This window comes from Lissotriton vulgaris, chromosome 4_1 (assembly GCF_964263255.1).
Source record: "Lissotriton vulgaris chromosome 4_1, aLisVul1.2, whole genome shotgun sequence".
Lineage (NCBI taxonomy): Eukaryota > Metazoa > Chordata > Amphibia > Caudata > Salamandridae > Lissotriton > Lissotriton vulgaris.
Genome location: NC_141691.1, coordinates 898,799,993 through 898,813,072, shown reverse-complemented (window position 1 = coordinate 898,813,072; position 13,080 = coordinate 898,799,993). Strand labels below are relative to the sequence as shown.

Below are 13,080 nucleotides of genomic sequence, written 5' to 3'. Positions count from 1 at the left end.
AAAGAGAAAAGTTTTAATGGCTTTCCTGAAGACAAACAGACACTCTATACTGCGAATCTGCACAGGCAAGGAGTTCCATAACTTAGCCGCCAGGCAGCGAAAAGAACGCCCCACAGCGTGGCAGCGCTTCACCCGTGAAACATTAACCAGGTGCTGCCCTGCGAAAAGCAGCTGGCGAGGGGGAACATAGGGAGTAAGCAAGTTACTCAGCAAGCTAGGCATAGCAAGTTTCAAAATCTTAAAGGAGAGACACAACGCCTTAAATTGAATGCACTTCTCCATAGGCAGCCAATTAAGTCTCCGAATGATGCCGGCAACAGGGCAGAATCGTGGGAGTCCAACCAAAGCTCTGGCAGCAGCATTTTGGACATGTTGCATCCGAAGTATTTCAGCCTTATTTGCCCCCAACAGAAGGGAGCTGGCGTAGTCCAGGCAAGATAAAATAGTCGACTGGACAATCAGCTGACGTGACGTGGTTCAAAGAACTTCAAAAGGGGCTTAAGACTGCGTAAAACAGCAAAACACGTTCCAGCCACTTTCCTGGTGTGGACCTGAAAACTAAGAGATGAGTCCATCCAAACCCCCAGATTTTTTACCATTTCCTTTGAAATGGTGATGTTACCCAGAACAGTCGCCCACCAACGCTTGCTCCACAAGCTGGTATTCTTCCTGACCAACAAAACCTCAGTTTTGTTGGCATTTAGTTGCAAGCAGTTGGTAGCCATCCATTCAGCCACAGCCGCCATCCCATCTCTAAACCTGGAGGCACTCGGAGACGAGCCTTCAGCCAAGGTCACAACAAGCTGCGTGTCGTCAGCATATGAGACCATGGTTAGGTCCCACTGCCTCGCGACCGCTGCCAGAGGCTGAACGTACAGATTGAACAACGAAGGGCTCAACGCCGAGCCCTGGGGTACCCCCTGGTTGATGGAATGGACCCAAGAGAGAAACGGGAGGCGGACACTTGGAAAGGTCTTTCGGTCAGAAAGGATCTGAACCATTCCAGAGCCAAACCAGTCACCCCCGCCTCCTCTAGCCGCTGTAACAGAATACCATGCAAAACCATGTCAAAGGCGGCACTAAGATCCAACAGGCCCGGGCGAAACCCATTTTGTGATGGATTCAAGTTGTTATTGGAATTCAAGAACTGTGTAAGCACATTATTAACACGTGCCTCCGCAATCTTAGTCACCCAGGGGAGAAGAGATATAGGTCTAAAATGTTCATGCTTAGCTGGGTCCAGCGTTGGTTTTTTAAGAATGGGAGATACCCATGCTTGTTTCCATATTGCCGGAACAGTTGCAGTAGAAAAGGAGGAGTTAACTATACAACATAGCGGGGCCCGAAAAATAGAAAGTGACTCCCTAAACTGCGCCGGCGTCAGAGGGTCAGATGGAGAACCAGTTTTAATTTTACCACTCATCTGAGTGAACTCCTCCTGTGACATGCAAGGAATAGCTGCCAAAGTCGGCCTAAACCCAGTTCCAGGAGGCGAAGTAGTAGAATGAGTAGACATTTGTGGAAAAGACTAATAAATGGCGCAGACTTTCTCCACGAAAAAAAAGGCTAAGTCATCTCACTGCTGTGCAGACGAGTTGACGGGCACAGTAACTTTCCTAGTCCTAAGGTCTTTAAGGATCTTAAAAATGCATTTAGCTGGATTAGGACTAATCTTAATTTCGTTTGCATAGTAAGTTGCACGAATTTTGCAGATAGTTCTATGACACTGTTTAATCTTAGCAAGACTTTTTTTCAGAGTCATAATCCTTTCTCGTTCTGCTTTTGTACAAGCTTTCCTTAAAGCGATCAAAGAATCATTGTACCATGGGCTGGTGATAAAGGTTCGCCCCTTAAACCATTTAGCAGGAATAAGGGAATCCAGACCCTGGTTGATCCAGTCACAAAACAAGCCATAATCAGACTCAGAGTCATGCAGCGGTCCCAAAGGGTTAGCAGCGAGGAAAGCATGGATATCCTCTAGCCTCAACTTATGCCAAGGGAGCCGAAAGACCGGCTGCTTGATGTCTAAATTAAGAGGCTCAGTGATCGGAACGGACATTTCTACCAGAGAGTGGTCGGTCCAGCCTATGGGTTTAAGCATCTCCACCCTTGTGGACTGAATATTAGAAAATATGGGGTCTAACAGATGCCCAGCTACATGCATAGAGCCAGAAACCAACTGATCCAGCTGAAATGCAGCCAAGTCTGCAAGCAGACTACAAATTGCCCTGTCATGAGTTGAATCAAAGTTCAAGTTGAAATCACAGAAAATGCTAAAATTGTCCGTGCCTATAGCAAGCACACCTACTACCTCCAAAAGGGCATCCTTAAACTGGGCAGACGGCCCTGGTGGCCGATATACCAGGAGCCCTGATAGAGTAAAATGAGGACTCACAGAAATACTAAAACGACAACACTCGCAGCATTCAATTTCTTCCTTAATGAAGAGACAGGAGTAGCAGGATTTAAAAAATCACTGCGATACCGCCCCCTCCGGACTCCCTATTGATCGTACATATGGAATAACCTGAGGGTAGTGTTAGATTAGGTGCAGCCACCATGTCCTCGCTCAACCAAGTCTCACACAGGAAAAACAAGTCCGGAGCGCCACCTATGACTAGTTCATGGATTTCTGAATGATGTTTAGCTAGCGACCTCACATTAAGCTGAAATATTTTCAGCCGGCCCTGAGGTTGAATGGCAGATACGGATAATAGGGGTAAAGGGGTATAGATGACATAACTACAACCGGAGCAGCCAAATAATCCTGCCCCTGGATTAAGTGGAGGTGCCTTACACGTAGTAGCCCTTAAATTGATAGCCAATATTTCTTCCCAGCAATAAGAATACAATCCAGACTGATTCCGACCAGGGGTCCCGGCGAGAGGCGACGTACAGGCGCGGACAGGTGCAGATGGGCTTGCCTTGGCATGCCGCCGGTGCTCCCGCACCATAGCTCACCTAAGTACCGGAGCTACCAGGAGCACTCAGCAACTAGACCGCCAACCAAGATGGCATCTAGAAAGGGGAACCGGAAGTGAGGGTTTCCACAAATCCGATTCAAGTCACCCTCCACAACAATCAGCCCGAGAGGCTGCGGTGGACCGGGGTGCTTGAAGCGACTAAATAAAAGGTAACTAAAAATACAATAACAGGTGTGGCAGGTTTCACAAAATATTAAAAGCAATAGCAGTAAATGCACGCCACACAAAGCGACGAAATGAGGAGAACAAGTAAAATTTACGATACATGTCAGCCTTGTAACATTACATACTGTGACCCCAAATCTACTGATGTGGCAACATTTGCGTGCTAATTCGTTGGCATAGCGAAAAGGAAACTTCTTAAGACCACTTTATTTTAACATGGCCCGTCAGCCCGCTGAGCAGCACAGTCCAAAGCGCAGAGATACCCCTCAGGGGGTGATTCAGGTGCTATACAAAACCCATAAATAAATAAATAAATAAATAGTAGAGCCTCCTTACTGGATAACTAAAAGTCAGCCTATGGCTGTATGCTAAAGAGAACATATAACGTACTTGAAACATTAAAGCAGCAGAAACAACACAGATCTGTGTTTAACAAATTGATCTACAACCTGGATCCGGCTTCCAGTGTATAGTTTCATGCTTGGACAGTTCGGCAATAGCCCGCTGCTAATCAGAGTCTGTACATCCTTTACAGCCTCAAAATCCAGCCAACCAGGTTGGAGCATGGTTTCCCTCCTCAGGTGAGTTTTTGGAAAGGACATCCATTATCCTTTTGCAAAATGCATGATGGCAGCAACTGCCTGCATACAGCTGGTCAGGTACAACCCAATGGGCCTAGTCTGGTGGGAAACCTTGTGTTTTTCCACAGACAGGTCCTGGAGATGACGGAACAGACGCATATGAAGTGGGGGAAGGGGAAAGCCCTTGTTGCAGGCGAGGCCAGTACAGGTAATAGCGGTGGGGTGGGGGGCAAGTCAACAGATGATGGCACAGGGAATATAAATAAATAAAACCACTTAGCTTGTGCTCGCCGCAAGGTAAGTGGTTTTATTTATTTATTTTATTTTCCCTATCCCGTCGTCTGTCGACTCCCCCCCGCCGCTCTTTCCTGTACCAGCCCCGCCTGACTTGATGCCCTCTTTGAGCAGCATCTACTCTCCAGTCTCACAAATATGAAGATCTTTGTGGACAACCATATACCATACTTATAAACAGAAGGCAATGTAATAACTGGTTGGGCACTAGAGACTTGTGTTGAGAACAACATATCATCTAACATCAAATCTTCCTGTTGTGATGATAAACTGTTGTAAAAACAGCATTTGTTAGATGTTTTATTCAGGGTGGTTGTTTCTTCATAACACAGGGTGATGATTAGCTACATGTCACTTTGTGCTACCTTCATCCGTGTCGCTTTACATTGATGCACAGAAGTAACTTTGTAATCCAAACCACTTAGTTAGACGGAACAAGGCTGTATTTACAAGAACACACAAACTCTTAACAGAGCATGAGAGGGAATGGTAGAAAGCGTCACTTGATTTTGTTTTCTTTCAGGACCATCTGACATAGTAAAATGCTTGAATTTATTATTTAGCATTTCTGTCAAAAATGCTGAGCATAGACAAATATGCATACATTGCCGGAAGATGTATAGATGAGGGTTGGGTCGGTAATGTTGAGTGGACCAAGATAGATGACAAACTGTAACAAACATGCACCTTTTGAAGTGCTGTTCATTCTCACACATTCTAAACAAAAATTTCATAAGAAACACAAATAAGACCTTAATAAGAACTGACAGGCATGTACATGGCGTACATGTTTTTTCACGCAGTGGACTCTACACAATGGATCTTTGTGGGCATAATGGATCCTTGTTACCATGAGCAATGCAGGAATACTGCTAGTGAAACACACACATCCTGTTACTACAAATGTTAGGCTTCAGAGCTGTCTGTAAAGACAGAATTGTTCATAACAATGACACCAATGAAAAGCTTAGCTGAACCATTATTGCAGTGAGAAAGCTACACTTGATTTATGAAAATGGTCCCCGACCATCTGTGCAGCTGTACCATCCCCGTCATTTTCCCCTTCATTTTTGTCAGCAACAGTTTGTGGGGCCTCTGATATTGAGGGACACCTCCAACGGCAAATCAATGTCTGCTGTGGTGTGTCTTGAGCAGGGTCGGACTGGCTGTAGTGGGCGTCCAACTTTTTCCCGTTGGGCCGGAAGGGCGGGGGCCGTTTTTTGTGGCGGTGGGGACTGTTTTTGTTACTGGGGGCTGGTTTTGCAGCAGTGCTCCAATAAGCAGCAGCAGTATTAAAGCGGAAGTGGAGGGGGTGGCCGCAGCTGAGTTTCCAGGGCTGGTTTGTGTTCCCAGTCCGGCCCTGGTCCTGAGATTGGGGAGACCCTTCTTTGGCCGCCTCGCAGGCTCAAGGGAGTAGCCGACACCTACTTTTCTGTTGGAAGAATTGTAGGTTTTTGGGTGGGGTAACAGCACTCAGTGGTGATGGATGCTGTCCTCCCACTCTAAAATCGAGCCCAGTGAGCAGTGGTAAATGGAAGTCGCTTTGTGTTTTTAGTCAAAACGTTGGCAACATTATAAGCATGGCTTTTGCAACAATAGTTGCAAACATTGAATAGTGGGCACACTGAGGCTAGTGCATGATTCCTAGTGATACACCTGTTGTTAAAATTAATTTAGGTGATCGCAATCATATTTACATAGGTAATAATAGTGTATTCAAGATGGAAATAGGCTGCTACCCGCATGGAACAGCTAGGATAGTCTGTCATCTACTTCTTCCTCTCCTGCTTCCTTTGACTCCAGTGCTGTCATGGGGGGTCACCAGATTTCCCATCAAAGCAGGACAGACCAGAGAAGGCCACACAAGCTTCTGCATTATCAGTACCCACCAGAGAACATTGTGGAATGGGGACAATGATTCACCATCCCAGAAACCCTTCAAGGAAGGGTAGGTCTGCCTCCGCCCGATTGCTTACATTTTTGAACTGCAAAAGGCTGCAACTGAATGCAGTCTACCCCTCTTCAATGTCATGCTTACTCCCACTGAATATGGGCCACTGAACAGGATTGTGAACAGTATATACAAAGTAGCTAGGTTTTGCCAGAAGATTGTGGCGTTCCTGTTTTGCAATGCAAGTTTCACAATCCAGTTGTGATCCTCATTGGCATATGTTTGTGATCAACGTAGGAGGAAGTTAACAGTTTTAATCTTAGCGTCATTATGTTATGATAACTTTTCTTATAGTAGTGTTCTGGTGCTTGTGGCCATCAAATGTTCATTTGTGTGGTACCATGGTTTTATTGCTATAATCTTACTCTATTACCTTTTTATTGTGTCTTTTTATTTGCTAGTTGACCTTCAATTTACTGTGCTTATTTGTATACTTTAAGACAGATTTATTAAAAATGTGTGTCTTTACAAAACAATCCAAGGAGGATATTCACATCTGTATGAGACAGCCTCACAGCACCTTCTTCGAGATAGTCTTTGCCTGCTCGCTGCCCTGAAGATCAAGGAATCCTCTAAAGGGCAACTTTGCATCATAAACCAAAACACACAATGTACTAGGTAATGGGGAACATGTGCACTCTTGCAATTGCTACTGGTCACTTTTCTCTATAACTGCACGATCAAGGTAAAGGTTTGAGATGAGCATGACTCGTGCACGCATCTGTCCCTTTGTAAATCTCAAAGAAGATATACCACGTAATGCACCCACAACCGATGCTCCTATTTCTCCAAAAGGAGTAGTAATTGATCAAACACAAAAGAGGCATTCATTGAGCCGAATGTAAATAAGTACACTCTGTCACACGTTTCATTAAAAGATAATCATCCTGGCTGGAGAGGACAAACCTTTATGTCATATAATTGTGTGCAACCTCTCTACAGCACCTGGAGCTGGTTGTGTATTATACATGGCAACAGCAAGGGGCTATGTGTCCTCACAATGTGTTTCTTTGCTGGCATAGAGAACAACATATGTACAATGAACCAGAGGTAGGAAGAGCATTGACCACCATGAAACTCCACCTTATTGTCTTCAGCAGGGCAGGAGGACTGGGAACGCATGCCAGCCCTGGCAGTTGAGTCGGGCCTGCCACGGGTTGGGGGTGGAGTGGAAGGGGTTGCACGCATGGAAAACACAGCAGCTGTTTTTTTTACATGGGGCAATATTGCAGCTATGCTGCAAATACAGCCCCCAGGGGTCCAAAACCGGCCCTGGTGGCCCACCGGGAAAACACCTGGTGCCCTCTACGTCCTGTCCGGCCCTGGTCTTCAGCCTGTCTTCCCCATCATCCGAGTCCTTACAGTCCCCATGTCTGTCCATTCCTCTTTTTTTCTATTATCTACTCTGCCCATCAGTTGCATGCAAGTCCACTCACCTTCATCTGCTCCACCGTTCATGCTGTCTCTCCTGCCATATTCCACTCAGTCTCTTAATCAGTGTTTCATCCTGCTGTCCTTGCCTCTTGTGTTTTGTCCTACCTCTCTTTCCTGTGAGTAGTGCCACGCCCATCTGTACCAGCCTGCTGTGGTCTGTTGTGGGCAGCTACGGCCCGTGCAGGTAAGAGCGGTGAGACTGGGTGAGGGGGGATTTTGACAGACGATGACGAGGGAAAATTTAAAAAACAATTAATTTTCCCTCGTCCTTGTCTGCCGAAATCCCCCCACCGGCCCCACCCCCCCACTGCTCTTACCTGCAAGGGCCGTGGCTGGTTGTGGGTCACACTATTGTGACATCTAAGACAACACAATAGTCGAAGTGGGAGGAACCTGAGGGGAACAACACATCCATACTTTTTTAATTTAAGAAAAACAATTCCCCTACTTTTTGTGAAAAGGCAAACGGTCTAGTATGGTTAATTCCGAGAGCTGAAATGCTTCAGCAGAAATGTAAGTCAAGGAGTCTCCTGTGCTGTGAAACCGAGAGTGGGCAGACAGCTAAACAAGCCTTCTTGCCAGGGGGCCTGCTTGCCTGAAAGAAATGTAATCTTGCACAACTGGTCAATCTGCAAGTGTAAAGGGTGCCTGGAAGCATAAACCTTTTTGCACCTTTTGTAGCAGCCTATCTTATACAGTGTTCAATGCAAGTTTAAAATGATGACTTACATATTCACAGTGCTTTCTGTCACAGACTGGAACTTCATAGTACTAAACATGCACAAGTCACTGTTCTCAACTGCACCACCCGGGATTCCATTAGATGTCTCTCTAGTTGGAGATACAGGCATTTGCAGTGCATAAGCTAATAGAGGTTTCATAATGCACTAAAGTGCATTTCCCACGGAGTAACTTAGCTTGTATTTTTTGTACACTAAAGCTCTGCTTTATTTACATGTAATTACCTGAAGGTGGAAGACCAACAAAAGTTACAGAATGTTTTTGTTTTTTTAGCCACTCCTTTGACCCCACCCCCATGCTCATTCCCCCCGCCCCTTTGTGCACAGCATCACAGTTCCCATACTTTTTTTTATGCACTTCGACCACTAAGACAACGCAATGCACACCTGGTGCCTAAGTAAACAAAATGTGCATGTGGAAATGTACAGCATCTTATTGACCTTCTAGTGACACGGTGCCTCAGCCTTTCCACTGTATTTTAGCCAGGGCTTTAAGTGGGCCGGGTCTCACGGTGCTGAGCACTTTTTTAAAGGGGGCCTCGAAATGTGTCTCTGTTGGGTTCTGTTTTGTGCCCTGGCACAGACGGTCCATTTTTTCTGACCGTCAGTGACAGCAGGGTCATCAATGTGTGCTGCTCATACTGCTCACTTCTCACCAGTGGAGAAGTTACGGCATGACGTCATACCAGGTGAGCGTTGTAGGGGCAGGGAAATCCTTTTAAGAGAGTCACTTTCTCTTTGGGTTTGCCTTCCCTTTTTGAAACGCAGGAGCAGCAGCATTGTTGTGGTGTCACCAGGGCTTAAAGTGGAAGCTTTTTCAATGTTATATACAACAAGCCATAGAAGCTGCTTATTGATCTTATGAAACTAACAACCATTGACAAAGTTAATAGTCCTGACTTGTTCTAGGTAAGATGTTACTTGTTGTATGATATATCTGGATGTAATTACAGAAACAGCAAAATACAAGTTGGATGGCAGATGCTAAGCACACATTTTTATCCTAGCTGTTTTTTAAGTCACGCCCTTAAGTATTTGGCCACGCCCCTTTGAGAGACCCCCCAGTTTTTTCATCCCACTTAAAGCCCATATTTTAACCCTTCTCACCACATAGCAAACATTATTTGGGGTGCGGAGGTCCTTTTAATTGTAACTTCACAGTTCTCGTTTCGTTTGAGGATCCAGTGAAAATGTTGCTATATGTCCAGAATGCTTTCAACTTCCCTTTTGACTTCGCACTTGTCATATCTGTACGATGTCCGGATGATTTTCTTTTTGAGCTGGTTTGAAATGCAGAAATGCTACCTGCATTGGTAGGGACTCTAATGTGCCTTCCAGAAGGGGTGTGTGACATCACGTGAGCTCAGGGAACCTACCACAGGTCACAGCATCAGGTTATAAATGAATGGGCCCTGAGCACTCGTGCTCAGCCCCGCTACTGGAGTGGTCATCAGTTTACTCGAATGTATGCATGCCAATCCCCCATCGCCTTGCTGCTGTGATGAGGAGGATGGCTTGCGGTTCAATACTTTAGCTGCAACACGGATCTTCAAGGGTGTGAATCAGTCACCTCCAGGGCTCGAGTCAGGGTACCACGCGGGTAGACGGCGTCCCCCCACTTATTTTACCGGGAGATCGATAACTATAAACTGCACCTTAGTGTAAGCCACCTTTCGTGACGTTACTTCCTGTTGTGACGTCAGCGTCCACCCACTTCTTTTTTTAAGACTTGTGCCCTGGTCACCTCGACGCCTCCTGCCAACCTGCAGTGTGCCTTGGTAAGAGCACACTGCGAGAGAAGACCATAAAAACACTAGGCAGGGTCATGCCTCGGAAGGATGCTCATACCCCACCCCACTTGTGCTGAAGTGCTCCCCTCGCACTAAAGAAACGGTTCAACACTCTGGAAAAAGTATCGCTTTCTCCTCATAGAGAGTGAGAAGGAGGCAACACTGAAATAAAGAAAGAACAATAGTCTCCAGAAGAATGGCACACACACAAATGCTGTATAAGTGAAAGATAGCCCCACTGGGTCTTTAAAAACAAGTGGACTATTCAGTTTGTTATCCAGCTCTACTTAACTGTACTTAGTGAACAATGGGAGTTAAAAACAGAGTGGCAGCTCCTGGCCCTGCAATACAACACACAATGATATGATGGCCAACTCACGTACCCCCTTCAATGAGTTGAGTATAGCCACAACAGCAGCTCCACAAAGAGTACTGTGGATGGGGCACCTCAACAACTATGTTAACCTCTTCAACGCTCATGACGGAACCCAGCCGTCATGAGCCACGGGTGGCCTGTGCGCATGACGGCTGGTTCCCGTCACGACCACGCCCGCGATTGGAATGTCCAGCACCGGGCTGGAATTCCTGCCGCAGACAAGGTGTTAAGGCTGCATGCAATCAAATGTTTACTACACCTTCACTATGTGTGAACAAATCTGTAAATTTGCAGAGTACAGGTGACAAATTCATCTATGATGGGGCAGTGGCGGCAATAGAGCCATGATTTGATCCCTAGCTACAGGCGCGCAACTCCCATTGGACTCACAGGGCTTCAGCCCCCCCCCGTTGTGTGTGGCAGCCCGGGATGAGTCAACTTCCTGGGCGCACACACAGCCGCACCGAGTACTTCACGGGTCTTTTAAACACCTTTTGCTTGTTAATGAGGCATTGATGGTTTTCATCTCCCTTCATAGGGCCCCTGCAGCTCCACTCTGTCTTTTCCTTGAAGAATCAGCCCCCCCCCCACCCCCCCCCCCCCGAAATTCTTTCTTAGCCCCCCCGGAAATTTGACTTTAGGTGCGCCTCTGCCTTCGACCCTCTTATTTTGAGCGATTTGTGTTCAAGCAAACCCAATAGAAATAAGAACGAAAGGAAGGTGAGTCTACTCTATAGGGCCTTTGTAAGGCTCAGAGAACTAGTGTACACGTGCCTGGAGAACAATGACTCCAAAGAAGCGAGATCCCCGATTACTTATGGTTGCTGATCATCTCATATTGAAACAACCATAGTGCTTATACGGCCTGTGGTTATTGTGGCGTCAACTCACACCCAGCAGTCATGGGCCCTGTGCAGGGAATTTTCCAAATGAAGTAGGCTGAATGACTATGCATGCCTCTGCAGTCTGCAGGGGTGGGAGGCATGGAAGAGCACTCCAAGGATGTGCAACCCAATTCAGGTTTAAGGGACAGTACCCCACAAACAGCGTGAATACTTGCAGCTTTTGCCTTAACCACACAACCCGGTCAAGAAGATAAGGGAGAGGCAATCTTCCTTGTATCTTTCGTTGACCTGGCCATGCGCAAAAAGAGACCACAACCGAAATTCAGAATTGAGGAGCAGGATTTGATTATCACACTTCTTTGAAACTCTGGAGTCCTTGTATATCTGCTGACATACATCAGTATCTACAATGAAAATCAGGGCCAAAGCTTTCAACCCTCATGACAAACGTCACTGTCTATGGAAGGCTGAAAGCGCTATCACTAACTGGAACATTTTAAATGCTCTTTTTACATTGGCAAAATATCAAATCAGCATGAAAACATTTGTGACAGAAGGCATCATCTGCCTCTTCCTCAGTTGTGCGGTGGCAGAAAACCCAAGCCTCATCTTTTTCACCAAGAGTGTGAACGGGTGAATATGACAAAAAGGTACACAACTCCAAGCACCTATTCACAGTCCTATGCTGCCCCAACGCAAGGTCAGTGAAGTTACACATTGATCCTACTGTAAAGTTGGTGGCCCTCCGACATGTATCTGGCCCAACACCATGGATGTTTCTAACGTTTGTATGATCTTTTCTATAATGTATGATGTTTCTAATGCTAGTATTCCACACTTGCACATCTGCTTAGATATGTGTATCCCAAATTAGGCAACCAAGAGAGAATGACATCTAACCCTAGCAATTGATCATATTTATTCAACTAAATGTGGTCCAGTGGTTTATCCAAACTAAGCTAAATGATTACTGAAACTAAATTTAAACTTCATCAGCCATCAACTGATGCTTGATGAGCAAAGTCGCTACCAAACTTAATTATCCACTGATATTGTCCTAAGGAGGTACAAGAAAATGAACTTTGGTGCTTCATCCACCAATCTTTCCGGATGGCTATCCTGGAAGTACTGTCAGGACTACGTGTATAATGAACATTAACACGAGGCCCATCCATCACCTCACCAAAGCCAAGTCTACATAGAACTAGAGGGACTCTTATGAAGTAGTATTTCAGGCCACAATGGGAGCTCCAGCTATAACCCCTTCACTGCTCATGACAAGCTCGGCTCGTCATGAGGCACAGTGGAGCTGTGCTTATGACGAGCTGAGCTCGTCATGAGCATTGGGGTTCGATGAGGCTCAGCACAGGAAGGGAAAACCATTAGCAGCCAAGGTGTTAAAAGTATCAGTTTACCATATCTACAGACCAGGCGTTAATAACCTTGTGGACTATTCGTAAAAACATCCTGCAAGCATTGACATGATGCCAGAACCACAGACTGTCCACACAAATCATCAGATCTGCGGCTCAGACTTTGTGTCCAAAGGCAATATCAATGTCAAAAATTGCATTGATATTCTCAAAGATCCCTGCCTCCACCTGGACAAAGAGGTTACTACTAACAATTCATGGAAGATCCTGCAGGGACACCGTAGAAAGGAGCGGAGACCCAAGGTATCCTTGAAGCCCATGGCAAGATTGGCATGAGCTACGTAACACATCGAAGGCTCTATTCCAGCAAGGAAACAAAATTGTAATGCTAAGATGCCTGAAGGGAAGTTGTTCTGCTAACTCATTTAAGGCCATCAAGGGACAAGAAAGAGGAAAGCAAGACTGAGAGACAAGGCATGGTTCCCAGACAAGGACGACCTGGCTGAGGACCCAATAAATGGGTGCCCCACCCCTATCACCCTGTCTC

At 46.0% G+C, this 13,080-nt stretch overlaps 1 protein-coding gene across 2 annotated transcripts in view; it reads left to right on the top strand.

The window, feature by feature from the left end:
* The window catches only part of MBP (myelin basic protein), a 914,133-nt gene that overhangs the window by 594,164 nt on the left and 306,889 nt on the right, over positions 1-13,080 (top strand). The gene's annotated exons all lie outside the window — the stretch shown is intronic.